At 35.9% G+C, this 24,264-nt stretch overlaps 1 protein-coding gene across 1 annotated transcript in view; it reads right to left on the bottom strand.

Annotated features, from left to right (window-relative positions):
- The window catches only part of lamc1 (laminin, gamma 1), a 179,385-nt gene that overhangs the window by 142,630 nt on the left and 12,491 nt on the right, over positions 1-24,264 (bottom strand). The gene's annotated exons all lie outside the window — the stretch shown is intronic.

The raw sequence follows: 24,264 nt of genomic DNA, 5'->3' as shown, positions 1-24,264 counted from the left end.
CTGTGGCTGCCAGTTCTTCCTCTATGAAGACTTCCTTATTTACCTTTTTTCTAGTTTATGTTTGCTGTTTCTGCTGTAATTTAAATGATATGAGAATGGTGTGGAATAAAAAAGTTAAATTCCATAAAAAAATTTATTAAATGTGTATTTCTGTCTAATGACTTCAAACAGTATTTGTTACCTAACAAATAATTTTAAAAATATACATATTGCATAGAAGCATCCATCTGTTATTTTCCTGTACTTGCTTTTGACTTAATCATGGAACCAATGAGTGAGACATTTCTGAAGTGAACAAAAGCAAGGAGTTAGAGTATAAAAGGAAACTGGAGACCGGGGAAGAAACTCACACAAACATGAGAAGCACCTGAAAACACCATATATTACAAAAAATAAATAATAAAAAAAAAAACTGCATATGGGACTGGAACTTGAGTCTTTAACTATAAAGACAGTGGCTTTCCTTTACACTGCATATCCTAACTTGGGGCTGATGGGCACAAATTTCAGCTGAAGCATTCAGTGATATCCAGCTATCATGGCCAGTTGAGTTAAAGCAGAACCACTAAATCCCATCACCCCAACAACCAACCTAGCCACCTAAAAAGGGAATCTTCTTTTCACAATAGGATCTCTCCATTTTAGTTTCATTTTACTTGTCCTTCTCATTCCTCCCTAAATGAATGAATCTCAGATAAACCCTAAATATCACATGCAGGAAATTTGCTCAGGTGGAGTCCCTGTGAGTTGCATATCCTAACTCAAAGCTACAGAATGTGTATTTGGGCTACTGGACTCACAAGGCAGAGTGCGCTCATTTTCGCCAGTTGAAGTTTGAGTAGCAATGGTTGGAAGGTGGGAATCTAACCTTTAATCCCAGACAAAATAACAGTTCTTTGCTGGGCATCTCATGCTCACACTGAAATAATTTGGCAATGTAAAGTAATTTAACACTTGAAGGAAATAGGAGTATCTTATGTTAGAAAGCATAAATTACATATTGTCAGAAGACAAAGTCATGAATCAAGCCTAGGCCTAACAGCACTGAAGCATAGTAGGTTATTTTGAGAGGATTAAACTTCATCACATAAGCACTAAGAATGTTTATTGTCAAATTAATAAAACAGTATTAAAAGGTAATTTAACTCATCTCTGACATGAACTGTCTTTTGTCATATTTCTCTGCATTCTACATGTGCAATAAAAATAGGCTTTATACATAAAGTGCACAAACACCATACTATTTAGTGGAGTTGGTTAAAGTAATTTGAAGCATTTGCAACAAGTTAATTAACTATTTCAATTTTTATCCCTCTGACTTCTGTGTTGTTTAATTAAAACAATGTACACAGTAGATTTACCATTTTCTACGCAATTCTGGTTCAGAACAACTTTAAATACAATGTAGACAATACACTTGTATATGTTTTTTAAAAGGAAGAACTAATTTTTTTCTTCACTATATTAAAGCCAATTTTTAGGTTTTTAAGACACATCAAATGCGGATTTAATTAAAGGATAAGTAATTTTAGCATATGAATGACCTTTGTTTCAAAATACTGCATTTGCAATGCAGATTAATGGTTTAACCATTGGTTTGTTTGCTCAACAGGCACCCCCACAGGATGTGAACTGAGCTTCGAAAAGTCATCTCAGGAAACTGTGACCAAGGGGTGATGTTAGCAAGCACATGGCAGATACCTTTAATGCCAAGAGTCCACAGATCCACTTAAAACACTTCTTCACTGTCATTTGTTAAACCTTCAGAACAGCATAAAGGAGATTAAAATACTGATAAACAACAAGTCTGGTAAGTAAAGAAAGACATTTTCAGAATAATTCTATGTTAAGTATGGCTTTATTAAACCAGAGTCTAACTTGCACCTAACTTCTAAGTCACCTAATTACCAGTAGTCTGTTTTAGAAAAGTTATCAGCCGTAACATTACTCAAACAAATAAATTCTCTCTTTCCAGAAAACATAGGTAATCTTTATTATATATATAAAAAAATCTGCGTGTTAGAAATCTGGCAAAATTTCATATTAAGCACATCGAAAATATTTTCTGTTTCTAGCACATTAAAGAACTAATTAAATTCTACATTTAAAGGAGCTCAAACTATACGAAAAATGTAGTCTTGCATATAGATATTCTCCAACCAGTGCCCCGATTTTCTAAGAGTAGCACTGAATACAAAGGCTGAAAAACAGCCTGAACAGTCTTCTGCAGGGCACATGCGCTCAAGCATGCGCACACACGCACACACACAGGAACACTTTAGAAATGTCAACCAAACTAGCCTTCAAGACTTTGGAGATAATTGGGGAAAAACATAGTAGATGAAAGAAAAGCCAGAGATAAAGGATGAAAGCAAAAACTTTGCACAGGCAATAACCAGGCACAGGAATCGACTCATGAGGCAGCAGCCCTGGGGACTGTGTCACCCTGCAATTCAGAAATTGTCCTTAATAAGGAAAACCCAATTCCTACTTGGAGAATTTATTAAAATTTTTATCTATGAAAGATTCCATAAGACGTCAGCCAATTTATCATCTTCTCCTAAGTGCATATAATGCATATTTAGAGGGAAATTGTTGGTTTCCTTTGTGATGAACTGCTCTTACATCATAATATTCCAGCTGTATATTTTAAATACTGAAGGAATACAGATGACAGTTTTGCAGGCTAGAAGCAGAAAATGGGTATGCAGTCTTTCAAACAGAAAGATATCCAGCAGAAGTCTTCATGACACTGTAACAACTTTCATGAATACAAAACTAATAACTGAATTATGTGATTAGTTAAAATAGTTTGTGGCGGATCCCGCACTCACATTTATGCAGGAGTGAGCATTGCTTGAGATAGTAATACCAGTGTTAACTCGCTTAAAAATGGAAAATGCTGTGGAGGTACAATGTAAAAAAACTACCCAGCATTAATTCAGGAGAACAAAAATCAGGTGAAAATGAAGGGTTTCTTCAAGACAGCAAAAACCAGGTGAAAACGAAGTGTTTCTTCAAGACAGCAAAAACCGGGTGAAAACGAAGGGTTAATTCAGGAGAACAAAAAATCGGGTGAAAACGAAGCTGTTTCTTCAAAACAGCAAAAACGGGTGAACACGAAGTGTTTCTTCAGGAGAACAAAAATACGGTGAAAACGAAGTGTTTCTTCAAGACAGCAAAAATCGGGTGAAAACGAAGGGTTAATTCATCCATCCATCCATTTTCCAACCCTCTGAATCCGAACACAGGGTCACGGGGGTCTGCTGGAGCCAATCCCAGCCAACACAGGGCAGGAGAACAAAAATCGGGTAAAAACGAAGTGTTTCTTCAAGACAGCAAAAAATCGGGTGAAAACGAAGGGTTAATTCAGGAGATCAAAATTCGGGTGAAAACGAAGGGTTAATTCAAGAGATCAAAATTCGGGTGAAAACGAGAGGTTTCTTCAAGACAGCAAAAATCGGGTGAAAACGAAGGGTTAAATTGAAGGTTATGGATAAATACTGAAAATGCAGCAACAAATAAAGAAACCCACTGTTTATGAAACATGCCATGTATACATTTTGATAGCTATGATTCTTTGAGTGTTTCTGTGTTCTTAATAAGAAGATTCATTCACCTTTGGGAAAATGTTCTGTAAAATTAAACATGAATCCAGTTTAGTACTTATGCTGAATGATGGAAACAGCATGAATGCCTGTTGTGAAATTACCTATAGTTAAAAGTGGTTAAGTGATGAACTGGTAAACTACTAGTTTACAGAACAATTTCTTAGCTATTATCTCACAAAAAGTGAGGATAAATGCAACATGTCAACAAACAAGTTGTGTTAACAAACACTGCTGAAAATGTTGAAATAAATTAAATTTTTAAAAAATCCAAATGGATACTTTGACTTATACTTCTCAAGTGTTGCTGGTAACGAAGTCCCAACTCACACACAATGAAAGCAAGTCAACAACTAATGATGGATATGATAAGGATAGACATGCACCATAGGGTAATTAAAGGTCTACAATCAACTGAGCAGAAAAAAAACAGAAAAAAAACTTGCACAATGGTGTAGTGAACATGCAATCACCCCTCAGGAGGCAATCCAGCCAATAAAAAAAAAAAAAAAAAAAAAATGATATGGTCCATATTAGTATTACCCAAAGCAAACAAATCAAACGGACTTCACTTGTTTGGGGGAAATGCAGTTTAAGGCAGGTTCCTCAGGAAAGCTTTTACAGTGAAAGTTGCCACTGGGGAAAAAATCAACAACAAATATTTCTATTAAAAATGTACTTAATCAAACAGGACTCCAGCTTCCAGCAAATAATTGGTTATGTGTGTGGAAGACAGCAATGTGCTAAAGCATAGTAGCCACTGAATGGGTTTAAGAAATAACAATGGTAGAAATTTAAAAAAATAAGTGGAAACATTTTCCTTAAACAAAAAAACTTGGAATAATGCAAGTCTGATTTAGCATTTTTTAGCAGCATGATGTGTAAATTTGAGCATCTAACAAGGAAACATCTTAGTCTGTCAGAAAGTTCTGTAGCATGTTAAACAGAATTATCCTCCCCATCCTCAAATTATGGTTTGTCACAGAACTAAAACACTGCTGAACAAAAAACAAAAACTTGGTTAGCAATTAACCTTTGTGCAAAAAAGCTACTACTATCAAATTCAAACCTTAAATTTTTCATCACTAAACAAAAATGTTGACACAAATTTAACCTAATTTATAGTTTACAAATACGTGCCATTCAATGGTTTAGACAGCGTTTTGACAAACTGACCTACACTTACATTGAATAGTCAAATATGTAAGAATGATGTAACCTTTGTGAAAAAATACACTTAGGGCCGGTTTATACTTTACACTCAAAATGTGTACGCGCCCGCATCATGGCTGCCACGCATTCCCAGCGTTCATTTCATGTGTCCTCTGAGCAGGTCCTCAGAAATTAACGCGACGTGTGCGCGAGTTGCAGTACCAGCAAAAAGTCGGGGGGGGGGGGGCGCAGGGTGCTAAAAGTCGGAACGTTATGTCAGAGTCTCTGTTTACTATCGACATGTGACAGAAAGCCTCTATGCAGATCCTACGGGGATCGATGTGCGTGCTTCGATGTGGTGAAGCAAAATGCCAACATACAGATGCATTCATGGTGCTTTTATATTCAAGCGTCGCATATTCCCGATCGTAATGACACAATACATTTTAAAAGTCTCACAAACCACCTTTTGTGACGTTTTTTTTTTTTTTTTGCAACTTCACAACAGCAACATAATGTACAGAGCTGTATTTCAGCCACTGAGGAAAAAAAATTAAGGACATGGTGAAAACGTGCATTTTGTGATTAAAGTAGAAATTTCGGCTTTAATCTCAAAATGTCCACTTTGACCTCGTAGTTTACTTTATCATTAAAGCAGACCATCGTAAACATCATCCCAGTTTTTAATCGCTACGGCAAGCAGCAATAGATCACCACATAGAACACATTAAATGTATGATATTCTAACTCTCTGCACATTTAGAATCTTTAGATTTATACTTGATGTCACTTTCATGATGAAATGCATTAAAGTGTGTATGTTACATTTTACAGATAAATCGTTAACTTCGTTTAAATAATGAATACTGTTAATAATTCCCTGCTTGGATTCCACACTCTGCTCCAGCTTCCTTTCAAAGATATGCAGATTTGGGGATTTGGTGCTGCTAAAATGACGCTAGTGTGTGTGTGTGCTTGTATTCACCTTGCGATGAACTGAGACCTCGTCCAGGGATTGTTTCTCACTCATGCCCAATGCTTGCTGGAATGGACACATCCCTGGATTGATGGATTTAATCTTTAAATATCCTTTTCAGAGATACTGCGGAAAGGTGTCATCGGAATTTAATAGGTGTTCTAGGCAATTCACAACACAAAGAAGCCGAACATGTTCTCACCATGATAATATTTCGCACTGCCACCTGCTGGATTCCTCCAGATTTACGTAAAGCACGCACACAAGTATAAACGCTACAGCACTTGTGTAGCAGGAGCGTCCGCTACAGCATACGTCGCGTGAAGTATAACCCCAGCCTTAAGCTTACCATATTCTATCAGATTTGTTAAAAAACTGTTTTTAAATTCTCTAGTGTTTGTTCTAGATTGATTTTGAACTTAAAGTGTTGTACAAATTGTATCTGTTTGATTGCACACTGCTGCTTTCTTGAAATAAATGTAATAAAAATGTTTTAAATTATTTAGTGACTGTGAAATACCACAAGCTGCAATTTATATCTAGTAGCCTAAATTTAGCTGGGTAGCAACTCTACTTAATATACTACAGTCAACTTATTTTCTACTTGCTTAACCAAGTCCACATGGATAGTTTCAGTCTGTAATAACTGTACAAATAAACAGATCAAACTTTTGATTCTATCAGGAATACATACTAAAAACTGTAACAATCATATGTTCACCCAGGCATATGGTTTCCTCAATTGAATTATATAAAAAGTATATAAAATTGTTTAGACTTTCCTTCATTTCAGTATTAGGCTTTTCAGAAAACCCCAGGAACCATGTCTGAACTGAAAAACATTTAACTGCTGCTGTTTGACAGTGATTGATTTTTAGCTTATTAACCTCTGAACTTTTTTGAATCCAGTTTTATTATTGCTTTATGTTTAACTAAGAACATTTTTGTAAAAAGAATGAAGAAATATTTTTGTTCTGAGAAGTCAAAGACAATACAGTAAGATGTTAATGAATATAAGGTGAAACTGTTACAAATCTTTCCATTTCACATTTTATTGAATAAAGATTTAAAGATAATGTTCAACACCAAACATTTATATCAGTCTTTCTTTATTTACAATCCATAATAGTTTACCTAAGATACTTAGTTCATGTGATATTAGTCTGATCAATCAATTATGAAAACATTAATTTGTTGTAGCCTATACTAATGTGAAACTTCAAAAAAGTACCATACAACAGAATAGACTATCCAGCTTTGGTAATGAATAGATAAATAAGTTGTATGACATAGATTAAATACGAAATTAAGACAGGCAGCAAGTGGCAAGCAGTCCTTTCTTTATAATCTGTTGAGACCACCTGTAGCACTTATTCTTAACACAAAGAAATCCAACGCACAGCAAAGAAAACTTCTGAGCAGGGCACCTTTCAGTTTCCAGAGAACTTTAAAAATCAGATTACACACCTGTTTAAACTCCAGTAAACCCATAGGCTTCATTGTGTAAATACATGCTTCCAGCACTGAGATCATACCTTTCAGCGCTTAACAATAGGGCTTACCTGAATTTTTTTTTCCACATCAGTATAATTTGTAACAGCTGGCCGCTCTTTAGAAATGACATGAGCCTTTGATAAGAGGCTTGGGAAAGTCTAAGACAGCCTGAGATTTTGCAGCTCCACCATTAAGAGCGCATGCTCTTTTTTGACCAGGTTTCTAATCAGAGCTTTTCCAATTTCCCACAAAAAGCATGCTTTTTAATCTTTAGGACAGACAGCCATAATGGCTACTGCTGTTCGCTGTCTAGTGCACTTCCAACTCTTTTCCTCAAGGCTATTGCACAAGAGGCTGCTTTGTAAAATGACTACACTAATCAGCTGCCAAAGAAATCTTATCTTTCTCTGGCAACTATATAAGGAATCATATAATTTGAAAAAAATGTAGGTGAAGATTTTCTAGTCCTTTCTTTATATCCTCGATTAAACTAAAGATCTATATAAAAATCAAACAATTGAGTAACTTTGCATTACACATTCTTTTCTTAATGAAAAAAGCAGTCTTCAAATATTTTTAGCTAATATTGTATTCTGTTTTCAGTAAAATAGTTTTTTTCCCAATAGAAATATACAATAATTCAATGTAACTTGCTATGAGGATCACCATGAATTTGGTTAAGCAGATACAATATTATATGGATGTTAATAAGAAATCATTAATTTCCAGTAACAACCACTTTAGATTGCAGAATGATGGTACAGTTTATTTTTTTAAACCATTCTGAGCTGCATTTGGAAAAACATCGTAATTTCAAATTATTTTAGTCATCTAAACATGAAAATTCTTGTTATCTGAAAGAGTTTTCTGTTATATTTATTGTTTATGGGGGCAAATTACATGATACAAGCATAGCACAGTTTAGCTTATTTTACATGAGCTTTTCCAGTCTCTAGAAAAAACGTGAACACAATAAAATCTGTCTTTTGGACAGCACGCTACTGTTAAATCTATGCATCATCGTATATTCAGACATTACTTTTCACAAATGATACGACTTAGTACAACTATTGTTGAGGGGCTATCAATCAACTTGTTCATTTAGTTCTTTGTCATAAAGCTGTTGATAAGGTGTTAATTCCAGGGTAATGACCCATCAACGGCAAAGAACAACAATTTATCCAATTATGGTATGCATAGCTGTTCACAATATAGCTCAGCCTGGCTTTTGAATATAACTGTGGAAGTGTTTACCACACAGAACAAATTTTCAGCTGTCACTGCTGCTACTAAATCATATAAATAATGAAAATCCTTAACCATTTCTCATGCTGCACTTATGCTTTTTTTTTTTTTTTTTTAATTCATGCCATGAAAACTATCCATGGAAGAGACTATTCTAGTTAATTATTTCTTAAGAGCTTTTGTATAGTCATATTTTAAATGTAACACTAACTTCCAACTTTCGGTGTTTAAATGGTCCATGTAAAATCAATTTTATACCATTTGCTATTTAAATGCATCTTTTATCTACATATATTGTGTTGTGTACTGCATCATTATATAGCTGCCTACCAGATAATAATAATTCTTTACATTTATGTAGCGCTTTTTTCACTACTCAAAAGGACTTCAGTGAATGGGGAGTCACTTCAACTACCACTGATGTGTGGCATCCACCTGGATGATGCGACGGCAGCCATTTTTGTGCCAGTACACTCAACACACAAGTCGTTTGGTGGTGAAGTGGTGACAGAAATGGCCAATTAGGGACAGGGGAATGTTAAGGGGCCAGAATGACTAGACTGTGGTGGCTCAATTTAGCCTAGACATTGGGAGTACACCCTACTCTCTATGAAGGATGCCCTGGAATCTTTAATGACCACAGAGAGTCAGGACCTCAGTTTCACGTCTCATTCAAAGGACGGCGTCATTTGTACAACACAGTGTTGTCATCACTGCACTGGGGCATTGGCATCCACATTCAGACGACAGGCCAAGCAGCCCCTGCTGGCCTCACCAACACCTCTCCCATCCAAGTAGCCTACTGGCCAGGCCTGAACATGCTTAGCTTCGGGTGGATGGCCTGTTCTGAAGTGCATGTAATATAGCGGATAAACTGGTAAAGCCATTTTCTCTTTATTACACAATGTCTCAAACCAAGAGATTTTTTCAGCTGAATATTATGTTTTTTTTGGACAATGAAGAAATAATGAAGTCTTTGCACACAACCTTCATACCCAATGCATGTCATATATTCCAAACTTGCCTTACCCATTATAGCAGCATGATGGGGCTAGCAGTAATATGATGGCTGAAAACAACACATATATACATACATACTGTTTAGGATCTATAAGATTCCCCATAAACTGAACTTTCCAAAAGGCACCATTGGGAGCATTATAAGGAAGTTTAAAACTTATGGCACAAACCTGCCTCACTGAAGGAGAAAGCCAAAAATTTCATTAAGAGCCCTTGACAACTTAGTCAGGACAACAAAGAAAACCCCCATGGTACTGTAACAAAAATCTACAGGATGACCTGATGAAGGCTAGGACAAGTGGCACTTATAAGACAAGCAGTGAATAAACAAGGTCTTCAAAGCCGCATTCCAAGATGCACTCCACTCTTGATCACAAAGAACATCAAATTTCTCCTGGCATATTCTAGATGACCTTCGGATAGGCTTGAAGAGTTTTGGCAAACTGAACTAAACTCAAACTCATGTTCATGTTCGGACACATGAACCAGCGGTATGTCTGGCATGAGAAATACCAGACTTACGACCAAATGAAATTCCATCCCCACAATCAAGCATTGAGGTGGGTCATTTATTATTGTGGCTATGTTTTTCTGCTGCCAATCTTTACCGTGTAACTGACATAATGGATTTCCAGAAATACCGAGTCATTTTAAAGAGGAACGTGATGCCTTCTGTTGAGAAATTGAATCTTGGTGACCACTGGTATTTCCAGCAAAACAAAGATCCTAAGCACACCTCCAAGTTAATCAAAGCTTGGTTGAGAAATAGATCCTGGAATGTCCTGGAGTGGCCTTCTCAGTCTCCAGATTTCAGTCCCATTGAAAATCTGTGGTGGGATTTAAAGAAGTCATTTGCAGCACGGAAGCCAAACCATAAGCTGGAGGCTTTTGAATTTGAGGAATGGGCAAAGATATCAACAGAAAGGTGTAAGAAGCTTGTCAGCACTTACTGCCAATGGTTACTAGAAGTTATAAAGGGTAACAGATGCTCCACAAAGTACTGAAGCTGGGAGTTGACTAATAGTGCACATGCACAATTATGAAAAGAATTACATTTTTTATTTGAATTCAAACCTAAGTCAATATTCTCAAAATAACTCTAAAAATGTGTCAAATATTTTTTTTGTTGTTTAATGAGGCTTTTTGTCATATAAGCTCAATTCATACTGTATCACTATAAGGCGAGGTGGAAGAATATTTTTTATTGCAACTATATGTACACTTTTCAGTCTACCACCTTTCAATGATGGAATAATTCTTATAGCAAATGATATGGCATTGTCATATTTTTATTTTTCTAGAGAAAGCTTGTAACTAAACTTCTACCCGAACTATTCTAAAGCAACTTTTGCATTGATTTGTGTTTTCTGTATCCCACATATACCTTTTTTCGTAAGAGCATCATCTATTATGGAGCGTTTGATCAGAAGAAAATATGAAGCTGGTTTTAAATTAAATCTTGTTGAAGTAGCGAAAGAAATTGGTAACTGCGCTGTTGCAACAAAATTCGATGCGTCAGAGAAACTGATGTGAGTTTGGAGGCAGCAAAAAGATTAAAAAAAAAAAAATAAAATAAAAAAAAAATAAAAAAAATGAAGTGTTGCATTTTTGAACGGGTGTATAAGTCGGGGTCTGATTTTATGATCGATTTTTCAGGTTTGAAGACCCGATTTATACGTGAGCATATACAGTTTCTCAAATTTAAATTGTTTTTAGTCAAAGTTATATTAAGATATCTAAAATGTTTTATTGGTTTGTCAGAATATAATTGTGAGTGTGACTAGTCAAAGGAAGGTATTAAATAACTGTTTGGCATGTAAGTGTGACTCGTAAAACCTGCACGCTCTAAAGGACAGAGCTTTTCCAATTTAATTCAAGTTGTGAAATTCAGCAGAATTTATATTAAAAAGTGACTAAAAGTTCTAAAAAACTATGAATGAAAAAACAAATGTAAATATACTTCAACTGCTAAACTATGGCTTGAAATCGATAAATTTACCCCTGGGGCAGGCTTCTGCATTTGTATTTAACAAGAAAAAAGTAAGACTAAAACTGGAGGCATTCATATATTAAAAATGTTTAGGGCTTACAAATGAACCTGCTGGGATAATTTAAAAGAAAGAGTTCCTTGCTGCAACAGCTGAGGTGATAAAATCAGTTGCCAAAGAAGAATATTCAAAGCCATACTGCCATCCTGTAACCAGTGATGTGCAGAATGTGTTTCTGTCTTATACAGTTTATTTGAAATACATTTTTGAAATCTGCTCTTTCATTTTGAATAACCCTGTATATATACAGGGCGAGTCAAAATTATGTTAACATTTGAATGGTGGAAACAATTTATTCACAAAACATACTTCATATGTGCAAGGTGATTTACAGGAATGTCTCAACCTGTTCACCATACATACAGATTGTACCATGTCAGACTATTTGTACTGCCAAAATTACTATACAGAAAATCTTGTAATCTTAGGTTATCAGACAACTGCCAGTTGCATGACCTGCTTTAGCTAATTAGACTGTGATTCAACCCTAAAAAGCATGTTGTTATATTTATAGTTTAATAACATATACTAATGATAGCACAATAAATATTTCTTTAGACTGTCAAAGAATTAGAACCAAACTCACCAGAATATATTTGGGTATTAAAAGTATATTGTAGCGCTGCTACAAAGCTGCCAATTTCTGTAATAAAAACGAGGAACTACTGAATACCTTCATGGCCAACATCCAACTAGGAAAACAATGAGCCAAGCAAGCTATTGCTGACTGCCAAAGACGACGACAAACTAATAAATGATGCCATCATACAGCCTATTGTTTACAAAACTGACACAGGCAATCTGGAATGTGTCTGCCTGTGCCTGGAATTTTTTTTAAATATAGTTAGTTATTTCTTTCTAAAAAAGACTCCTTACACGGGCAAAATTCCTCATATTAACTTAAGACAAGGCAACCTGCACCGAGTGTTAAATTTTTTTTTTAGTGGGTTTTTTTTTTTTTTTTTTTTTTTTTTAAATCAACAGGACAGATGAATATGCTTTATTGTGGACAAAATTAAACAAATTAAAAACTGATTACTAATATAATCATTAGTTTACTACACACAACTTCTACAAAATTATATAAACCAGCACATAATGGTTTTCAAAATGCATGTCTGGATGTCTGCTTGGTTTGTCAGGCAGATTTCACAAGTTGGAATTCATGATACCCAATAAACAAGCAGTAAAGTAATACGTGATGCTGGTGGTTCGCCTCAATTTTTTTCAGCAATATGTGACAAAAAAAAAAAAAAGTTTTTTTGAAATATATTAAGAAAAGAAAGAGAACCCATCACAGAAGGATAATTTTACTAAAAATATTAGTATGTACAGAAAAGGCTGTTTAATTTGTTAGAGCTTTTGTATAGCCCAACTTTAAAGGTAACACTCATTGTCTACTTTGGGTGTTTTAGCAGTCCATGTAAGATCAACATAATATCATATCCTGTTCAAATATATTTATAAATTATCTTGTGCACTGTAATAATTACACAGCCACAGACTTGATAACCAGATTTCCTTGAAATTCTTCTGCAGTAATAAACTGGTCAAACTATTTAATTCATTATTAATCAGAACCTCACACAAATTGATTTGATTAGCTAAATATCAAATGCTTTTGTACAACAAAGGAATACTGAAATCTCTATACACAACTTTCATATCTAACATGTGTCTGTACTATTTACTTTTTAAACCAGCCTTATCCATTATAATCATAGCTGCACAAGAAGTAGTACAGTGACAACTGATTGATATCCACTTAAAAAAGTTTTTTTTAACTTTATAATGATACATATTTAATATTTACTTTAAATTTCCACTTGAATCACATCATAGCTTTGTGTTCAGATATCGACACAAACAAAACATTATTGTGTTATGCTATTTCACCATTCTGTTTAAAAACTACAACGATACAAGTCTAAGTTACTGGTGACATTTTTTTCCACACAACTTCAGATTTACAGCCGACTGAATATTATTTTTTGTGTAAACTGAATCCTGCTGCAACTTTATTTCATTATTTCACCATTATTTCTACAAACCAGTCAAGATGCATTTATCGTACACAACAAGAGTTTATAACAAAAAAAAAAAAAAAAAAAAAGACATTGTGACTATTACTACAGTATTGTAATAAACTAGCTTACTTTGCATAGACGTTTAAGTGTTTTGGAATCATTAAAATTAGTTTACAAAGTAAAACTGGGGTTTACAAACTTGTACACCTGCAAAGAATGAATGACTTTTGAAAACTCAGCTGCCTTTAGCTCAGCTACTCAATTTCAGAGCATCATCATACCTACAGTTTTACACTATATTTAAAGAAACTGATTGTTTAATTGAAAATTCCTTTGTGTTACTTTATTATCTTCTTTGTTAAATTGCTCTTAATTATTTTTTAAACAATTAAGAATAAACAGTGTAACTTTCAATGGAAATGGTTATCAAAACAGTAACACCAACACCTTTGCACCCACTGCTATAATAGACTTCTGTCTATGTTTGTCCACATATGATAAAACACATTTGAAGTAGCTGAACCTTTTTTGATGAGGTATGTCTAAAATGTACACCAGGAAAACAATACATACTGTACTTTTATGTTTTAACCTACAGATATATCTGGAGACATAGCTTTTAAACATTTTTATTTAGTCATTTATTTTCTTTGTATTTTTCTACATGTCCCTTACTAATTTGGCTGGGACTTTGAGATAATTCTCCAAATCTTCCTACACCTATTAATGGCTCTTATTATGAGATAATAATAATAATACATTTTATTTATATAGCGCCTTTCCCATGCTCAAGGCACTTTAGAAAAAAATATAGGAACAGTCTATATCAAATCAGTCCTTTCAGCTTCATTTTACTCCAGCTCTTAATCTAGTCTTCTAAAATTAGCTTTGCAGATTCCACCGCAGTGAGCCACATAAGAAATTTGCAGGTAAACATTCCTCGAATTTTGAAAGAAGTGCTTGTCCATTAATATTAGGATGGCCCAATCAATTCTCAGTTCATGATCATGAATGCTTTGCACAGGTCCACGGGTAATGATATTAAAACTTTTCTTTCTGTCTAATTGAAAACAGGAAGTGACAATGCTCTTTTTATTCTATTATGTTCTGGTATCTTGCTATACTATACTAGAATTACAGAATACATTAGAAACCACCTTTGCAACATATAGCAACATTTGACTGACTTAGCAGTTTATTTTGTTTTTTGGGTCAGATAGTCTAGACTTGCTTATTTCAGGGTCATACAACTCCCAAACATTTTGAAATAGCTATACTTGAAAAACAATGACAGTGTCAGGCATGAGGAGTCATTGTGATGTTAGGCATATACAAATATAAATCATCAACTAAGCAGCTTACTGTATGCCTAATTCACCTACATCAACATCAGCTTGTCCTTGGTAAAGCCAACTCTACAGGATTATTCACACATAAAACAGGCCTAACAAGTTCCAGTAATTAAACTAGATCTTCTTCTGGATAATATCAAGTTGAGCTTACTAGGATACTGATCTTTGTCTTTGTTCACACATGTCCTCAACCCAGCAATTTAATGGCAAATTCCTGGTATAGTCTCCACACGTGAAAGGTATAGCATCACTTCAGGAAAGTCTTCAAAGATCTTCTTTCTAGTTGCAGACTTGAATTGTAAACATCTCACAGTTAACTATTTTGGTCTAGAACTTCCAGACCATAATTGCTTGCTTACATGAACAGATGCTTCAACTATAATTTAAAAAAAAATATCAGTTCGTCCTGTTTTGTATAGATATTTACAGAGTTAGAATTTAACAACCAAAAATCATTCCTGTATTTGGCTAGAATTCAGTCACAAACATCTGCAAAAAAGAAGCTACAATTGTAAAACAGATGCCTAGACATTTGACATCAATACCTTGAGGATGATGCAATTATTTTTATAACCAATATTAAGATCTGTAAAATATGTACACCAAGTAAATCTACAACAAGCCTTAAAATATCTCTACGAGTGGCCAGAACAGAATGTCCTTTGACAATTGTGGGAATAATGAGCATGTTTGGAGAGACAGAAATATTCATCAGGGCCTCAGATTCCTTTCATGAACAGTCATGTGTGCCGGAATTCCTGCTGCACAACTAAAACAATTTATAGCTCTCGGCTATCTGAACCTAGTCCCTCATTCCTGCCAGGATTCCTTATAATCTCTAAGTAGCGCAATCTGAGGACATGCTAGATCAGTGATTCTCTCTACACAAGCAGCTATCAAGAGATTACTTTTAATCCCAAGTAGGAAATTTCATAGCCTATGGCTAAAAACCTTAAGAACAGAAAAAAAGAACAGTAAATTCAGTCAGAAACAAATAAGGATATAAAAGAGACAACAAACTCGGAAGTCACGATTGGGAATGTCCAGTTATGGCTACGAAAACCTTCTGCTTAGATTATGCAGTTGCATCATAGTAGTTAGATACAATATAAAACAGCAAGTTAGAAGAGAAACAGTTTAAACAATACCTAGAATCATGGAAAAATAAATAGTACAAATATATCATCAGATGTATCACTAATTCTTATTACTGACAGCAAAGATATTATATTACAATAAACAGGGATGCTCCGATTAGGTATTTTAGTGTCAATACCGATCATCAATTTCAAGCTAATAAACCGGCCAGTTCCAATACCAGTTCTGATTTTTTTTCCTTTTCTTTATCCTTTTAAAATCTTTTTTATACTAAGCCCCTGCATAACCAGACACTCAGAAGTCGTATATTCTATATTAAACTGTTAACCCTGATATTTAATAATTAAACTATAGACCACAGGTGTTACCTGTACATTATTAACAAAATTAAATTCTGTCTGCTTATTGTTCAGTGGCCATAAATACACCAAAATACTTAACACAAACTCACTCACTGTCCAAACTCTGACAAACAGCATCTGTTTTAATGAAAGAATGAAATAAGGTCTAAAATCACTGAAGGAAATCTTTTTTTGCTGTTTGTCTAATTGCACAAGATGACAACTACAGTTTCTTTTTATCGGTTTATTATTACACTTTAATTTAGTAGCTAATATTCAAATCTTCTCTCTCTTTGTTAAAGTCTGCCTTGCTACTCTCCGTTTACAGGTACTTCACAGCAAAATATAACTAAATAAATAGATAATAATAATAATTTAAAAAAAAAAGAAAAAAAAAAAGACATGCGCTAGCTCAACTACCAAATACCACCCATAAAGAAGCACCACAACTAAATTACCATAAAGCTTAGAAAGCAGGTGCTGAGAAGAAAAAAAAAAACAAAACACACACACACACCTTTTTTTAAATTGGCGGCGGATTGATCGGAGTATCATTAGTAGCAAAGATTAACTTAAAACAACACAGATTACGTAAGGCTATTAAAAAGTTTAAAGAAAAATCATATAGGACAGACTAAATGACAGTGAATACAAAGCTACAACTAAAAATCTAAAAATATCTAAAGATTAACTTCTAGTAACATTTGCACATATGTAATGAAATTTTCAAACTTTAATGTGGATATGTAAAGTACATGAACAAAATAAAACTTAACCATAAGTTAATATCAAAGACCTACAAAACAGCAGGGCCAGGATTTGCCTTTAGAACAGCTTCAGTCTTTCTTTAATTGTGTGCAATGGAATACCGCACCACTCTTCAAGAGATTCACATTGTTTGATGAATAAAAAAGGTGTGAATCAACTTAACATTCTGGCTTTAGAGCCTCTCACAAAGGTTAATGATGTTTAAATGTGGTGACTGGGGAGGCCATGGACTGTGTGTCAGTTTATCCTTCAGCTCCTGAAATTAACCACTCTTGAATGAGTTTAGCAGTATGTGGGGACATTATCATAAAATTAGGAAACATGACAAGGAAACAGTATTTGCATGCACTATAGGATGCACCTGATCCTGTAAGATGACCATTATATTACCATGGAGAACAAATTTACCCTACAAGGTGGCTGCCCACAAATTTTCAGACTTAACAGTTGGCAGCCTCCTTTGCTTTTTTCCCCAAATGTAAATTCACATGAATGCACAAAACAGGGTCTATAGTAATTTTTCCATTTTTACGGGGTTCAGGGTTTGTGCTCTTGTACAAGGCTATATGCACTGCACTTGGATACGATTTTCCAAATGGCAGAATACCATAAATTTCAGTTTTGTTGAAAATCATGATGTACAGTTTCAATTTCAAATGGATCCCGGCGGAGCCAATTCAGTTTTTTGTTACTTTGGAGACTGTAACTTTATGGCATACATTAGCTACAGTGCAGAGTCTGGTTATCTCCGACGAAAAGCTTCAGTTTGCGACTACTGTTTATCATCATCTATGCATCTTTCCTATGTTAGGCATATGCTATCATTATTTTTGATGCACCTACAGTTTAGGTACTGACTAATTTGACCTCTTTGGACCTCCATTACTTGCCTCCTTGTTTTAAAAAATGTACTCTTTACACATACACTATAAAAAAAAAGGTAAGACTACAGTGTTTGCTCAGCCATCTATGCAGGTAGGCAGTCATGAATTTAGTGTTTATCATTTTACCTCTCTGTTGACTTGTATTTGAATACTCTTGTACCATAATTTAAAAATGTATATTTGAACATCTGAGTTCACCTTTTACATGTATGCATTTATCCACTTACTGAAACTCTTACTTTTCCAAAATGTATTTTTGACACATTTTGTAGGCTACATCTTCCTCAGAGTTTACACTTTAACTTTAAATAAATTACCCAGCAGGTTAAGACCTACAGGAAGAACTATTTTTTAAAAACATATAATAAGTATAACTACAACTATATACACGTGTGAGCCAAAAAGTCTGCCTGTGCGGTTTTATGCACATATATATGGTAACACCTAATACTAGCTTTGAAATTGCTTTTATATAACAGATATTCAAACTATTTTCAATTTTTATTTGACTTTTGAGCAACTTCAGTTCAAGTCCTGTGTTACGATGGTTATTAGGTCAACTAGCCACCAAAATTTCAAACTGTTTTTTGTTGCAACACATTAGGACTACTGCCAGTGGGGAAAAAACACTTGCCTTCACACTAGTGCCAGTTGCTGGTATTTGATGTAAATGAAGTAGTAAAGCTGTGTTAACCCAAATACTAGGAAAAAAATGTGTTATTATTACATTATACACTATGAGTGAGATTCGCTCACTTGTACTTTAACTAACCTATCCATGTTATTCTTCTTTAACCTCTAGCAAAAACTTTAAAATAAAGTTGTAACAAAAATTATGACAAATCTCAATACAAACGTGCACTGTATGACAAGGTCCTCTTTTCCTCAAAGTGGACACCATTTTCTTTTGCAATCAAGTTATAATACTATCATACATACACACAAATTATTTATATACTTGAATTACATATAGATAATGACACAAAAAAAAATTCAATCAATTGTATCATAAATGTCGTAAGTCACCCTGTATACAGGTAATATAAAAGGTGTTAATCTACTTATCAGTAAATTTGCTCAATTAAGTTTAGTATTTTTGAAGATTAAGTTATGTATTTTTTCATAATCGGAGCATAGATTTATTTACAAGGGAAATCTGTGTTCTTAAAAAGTGGCCCCCCCAACCAAAGTGGTACACCAGAAGAACCATAAAACAAGAGTCTGAAAACCGGTGCATTAATTCACATCTAAAGATTGCATGCACACTGTGAAATTGCATATGTATATAGTTTTTACAAAAATAATATTTTTTTGACTCAACTATTTTCAAAGGAGTGAAGCTTTCTTCTTCACTTTATTCCTTCTTACCATAAGTAACAACTTTTCAACCCAGACGTCTGTTTACTGGTAGCTAATATTTTATTTTTTCTAAGCATTTAGACATACAAGCTCTCATTTAACAAAAGCAATAGATACATAGTAATTAATCTCTTAGCCTTGTTGCTGATCCCTTACCTGTATGAGCAAGAATAAATGGAAAAAAAATATATCAAAAACAAGAAAAAAAGAGGCATAAGAAGAGGGAAATTATGCTGTGCATCTATAGTAAGGCTCTAGATAAATGGTCATTAGAGATGCATATGTGGAAAATGTACAGACATTTGTAAATTAACGCACACCAATAATGCTCTCGCAACAGAGTGGAAGATATATATATATATATATATATATATATATATATATATATATATATATATATAGACATACAGTATGCAATGACAAGTCTATGTTGTCACATCAAGCTCTCAATTGTGTTAGGCCTATGCAACACTACACAACTGTGAATCAGAGTGCATGTAAAACAGACGGTGCTCTTGCAGGATTACACGACTAGATATAATAAGAGATGACGAATTACACAATTGCCTCAACACCTCTAAGCACTGTTTCATACTTCCAAAGGATCATGAGATTGCCACATTTTGACAGCCAGTTGATGTCCTACCCGATCAACACAAATGTTTAAGATATATAGAGCTTGGTCCATCTTTTTCCATTCTGTCATGATGCAACCAACACAAGAAATCAGACAGACAATAATCTGTTCTGTTTCTGTTGTCCTAAACAATTCATTTTCTTCCTTCCTTTCCTGCAGCCACATTAAATGCATTGTACAAAATATTAGAAGGAACATTAGAAAGACTGATCAAATATCCAATGGATAAGCACTGGATGCAACAGTAAGCTACTTTGATCTTTAAACTGGGAATAAGACCTGCTGGCCTTAAAAAAAAAAAAAAAAAAAATGTAAACCTTAACAGGAATATTTTATTTATCTTGGTATCTGGGTGTTCTATTGCTTCCTTGAATTTCTGTTCTTTAAAGAATTAATTATGCAGAAAAAAGTATATATTTAATAACTTTTATATATCTCTCAACGGGCCCGGAGGAAGTGATTTAGGAAATTACAAAACACACTGGCTATTATATAGAACTTTAAGCTGCTAGGAAAGATGCTTCTAAATTACACCGACCAGCCACAACATTAAAACCACCGACAGGTAAAGTGAATAACATTGATGATCTCATTACAATGGCACCTGTCAATAGGTGGGATAAATTAGGTAGCAAGTGAACGGTCAGTTTTTGAAGATGCTGTGTTGGAAGCAAAAACAAGGTGCAAATGTAAGGATCTGAGCAACTCTGACAAATGCCAAATTGTGATGGCTAAACTACTGGGTCAGAGAATCTCCAAATCGGCAGGTCTTGTTGGGGGTTTCTGGTATGCAGTAGTAAGTACCTACCAAAACTTGTCCAAAAAAGGACAACCGGTGAATCAGTGACAGGATTACAGGCCTTCAAGGTTTATTAATGCATGTTAAGAGTGAAGGGTAGCCTGTCTAGTCCAATCCCACATTAGGGCTCCTGTAGCACAAACTGCAATGCTGGCCATGACAGAAAGGTGTCAGAACACACAGTGCAGCATTGTCAGAGTGCATCAACTGACCCCCTGTTGAATGTTAAAAGTGCCTATAATGGGCAGGTGAGCATTAGAACTGGACAAAGAAGCAATGGATGAAGGTGACCAGGGGCCTCATGTATAAACGGTGCGTACGCACAGAAATGTTGCATATGAACGTTTCCACGCTCAAATCACGATGTATAAAACCTAAACTTGGTGTAAGGACCACGCACATTTCCACGGTAACTCAAACCCTGGCGTACGAAAATTCTCCGCTCGGTTTTGCAGACTGGCGGTACCCAGCGTCAAAGCAGTGCTACTGTTCCTGTGTGGTTTCCCTTTCATTTTTAGAATGACATCCCTGACGCGACTGCATCATATACACTGAAACTAACTGCATATCGTTGATAACTTTAAGGCACCTGATTGTAATCAATTTGTAACAATATAATCATGCAAAGAATGGCCAAACTATTCCACTGCCATGGCTGCTTTAGCATTGTTAGAGGACATCGCAAATGGAAGGATTAGAAGGGAACGCGTATTCAGAGATCATACGGATTTCTTGGCACATGATGATGACTGGCTACTAAGTCGGTTTAGATTTCCAAGAGCGATCCTCTTGGAGCTGTGTGCTGAACTGGCACCTGCTTTACAAAGGCAGACTTTGAGGAATTGTGCTCTACCTGCTCCTTTGCAAGTTCTGTCCACTCTCTGATTTTTAGCCACAGGAGATTTTCAGCGTGAACTGGCTGACCGATCCGGTATTTCTCAGTCATCACTGAGTCGTGCCATGCCAGCTGTATGGGATGATATTATCAGCTTGTCAAGCAGATATACAGATTTCCGTACACTCTGGTTGAACAGACAAACAACAAAGCGCAATTTGCAGCAATGCCCGGTTTTCCAAATGTCATCGGAGCGGTCGACTGCACACACATTGCTATAAAGGCACCTTCACAGAATGAATTTGTTTATGTAAATAGAAAGCATTTTCACTCTATTAATGTGCAAATCATCAGTGATGCGAAAATGCTCCTCACTAATGTTGTTGCGAGATGGCCTGGCTCAACTCATGATTCATTCATCCTGAGAAATAGTAGTGTGGGGAACAAACTTGAAAATGGTGCGGTGCGTGATGGCTGGCTTCTCGGTAAGATAAGACATTTATTACCTTTTAATCACAGTCTTACGTTATCTGTACGATGTAACCATATAACACGCTTAGGTGACAGTGGGTACCCGCTGAAGACGTGGCTCCTCGCCCCTCTCGCCAACCCACTGACTGAACAAGTGCGACGTTATACTGACCTCCACTCTCGGGCTCGGGCAGTGGTAGAACGTACTATAGGGCAGCTTAAGGGCCGTTGGCGCTGCCTGGATAAGACTGGTGGAGTGCTGCTCTATAGTCCACAGAAAGTGTGTTGCATCGTGCAAGCATGTAGCATTCTACATAATATGGCACTCATTTGTAGCTTGCCCATACCTGAACAGATGTGGTATGATGAACCGGACCCTGGTCCACCAAATGAGCAGCCACACCGGACAGCATTACAATGTTGAATGAATGTAATTAACAGAATGTAAAAACAGGTAAGGAGATGCATCATTTATTTATTCACAAATTCATTTAATTTTTGATTAATATCACACAATACTGCCTTTATATTTCGTAGTTCATTGGCCACATCCCGTTGTGCATTGACTACATCTCTCACCGCATCCACCAATGCATTTTGGGATTCCAGAACTGCATCAGTCAGCACACGGCCAGATGATCGAACAGTGGTTTCCGAGGCAGGGGTGTGTGAGCAGCCAGCGCCCAAGGATGTGGTTGGCACAGACGCCAACACCATCATCGCCTGGAGCACGTCCTCAGCATTGGGGTCAGCTTTTGTACTGTTGTCTGGAATTAAACAGTAATTAATACAGCATCTGCAGCCTGATTGTCTTATTTCACATACAAATTATTTACACGAGTATGGATAATGGTAATCAAAAAAGAAATGGTAACTCACCATCACCTGCGGTGATGTCAGAATCACCCTCCCCTGCTGGTACAATGCCGGCAATGAGCGTGTCGCCAATAATTGCAGCAACTCGCTGCTCAAATGGTGTGAGCTCTGGGAGTTCACTACCTCCTCCAGTCGTGCTGACAAGCAGACGATGAGCTGCAACTCTCCTTTTCATGGCAACTTTGATGTCGGACCACTTTTTTATTTCGGTCACAGTGCGAGTTTCTGTTCCAGCACTTTTGAGTGCATCCACCACGCTATGCCATTCCATCACTTTCCTTTTGTTACTAATTCCACTTCCTAAGCTACCAAAATAAAACATTTTTTCTGGCCTCTACTTCTCTTAGCAAGACCTCCATTTCGCATTTTTTTTTTCCCCCGTGCTTTCGCCATTGTCATCCTGAAGCGCTGAAGGTAAGGGGCTATTTATATTGATTTGCATATTCAAAGAGGCATAATTCCAGGAGGAGTTGGGGTAGGGCAGCAAGCGCGTGCACGTGCGTTACTTTTCACGCTGATCGGGATTTATGTAGCAGAACAACGTGGAGGTTTGCAGACGTACAGATTCCTGCATCTGGATTTTTCTGTGTGTACGCACATTCCCGCTTTTGTGCTTATGCCATGTTATAGTGTGAGTTCTACGCACGGCGTTATACATGAGGCCCCTGGTCTGATGAATCACATTTTCTTTTAGATCATGTAGAAAGTCAGGTGCATATGCACTGTTTACCTGGGGAAGAGATGGCAGCAGAATGCACTATGTGAAAAAGTCAAGCCAGCGGAGGTAGTCGGATGCTCTCGGCAATGTTCTGCTTGGAAACCTGGGGTCCTTGCAGTCAGGTAAATTACTTTTAAACATACTACCTACCTAAAGATTGTTGCAGACCATGTACACCCCAATTCCCTAATAGCAGTGTCTTCTTTCAGGAGGATAACCTGCCCTGCCACACTGCCAACATTGTTCTGGAATGGTTTTATGACAGAGTTCCAGGTGCCAACTTGGCCCCTAAATTCCCCAGATCTCAATCTCATCAAGCATTTGTGGGATGTGTTGAAAAACAAGACTTTAAAAATCTGCAGAGAATTTATTGGTGCCAGATACCACAGGACATGCACAATGGGTCAGAGCTGTTTTGGAAGCACAAGGGGGACCTACATAAAATTAGGCAGGTGGTTCTAATTCTTGATTGGTAATGGCTGATCAACGAAATACAGCCTTCACATAACATAGCAAGCTGTAAGGGCAAATGAATGGATTCCCATATCGAGAAAAA

Source organism: Erpetoichthys calabaricus, chromosome 10 (genome assembly GCF_900747795.2).
Source record: "Erpetoichthys calabaricus chromosome 10, fErpCal1.3, whole genome shotgun sequence".
Lineage (NCBI taxonomy): Eukaryota > Metazoa > Chordata > Cladistia > Polypteriformes > Polypteridae > Erpetoichthys > Erpetoichthys calabaricus.
Note: the sequence above shows the minus strand (reverse complement) of the source record. Positions and strands in the feature narration are given on the sequence as shown.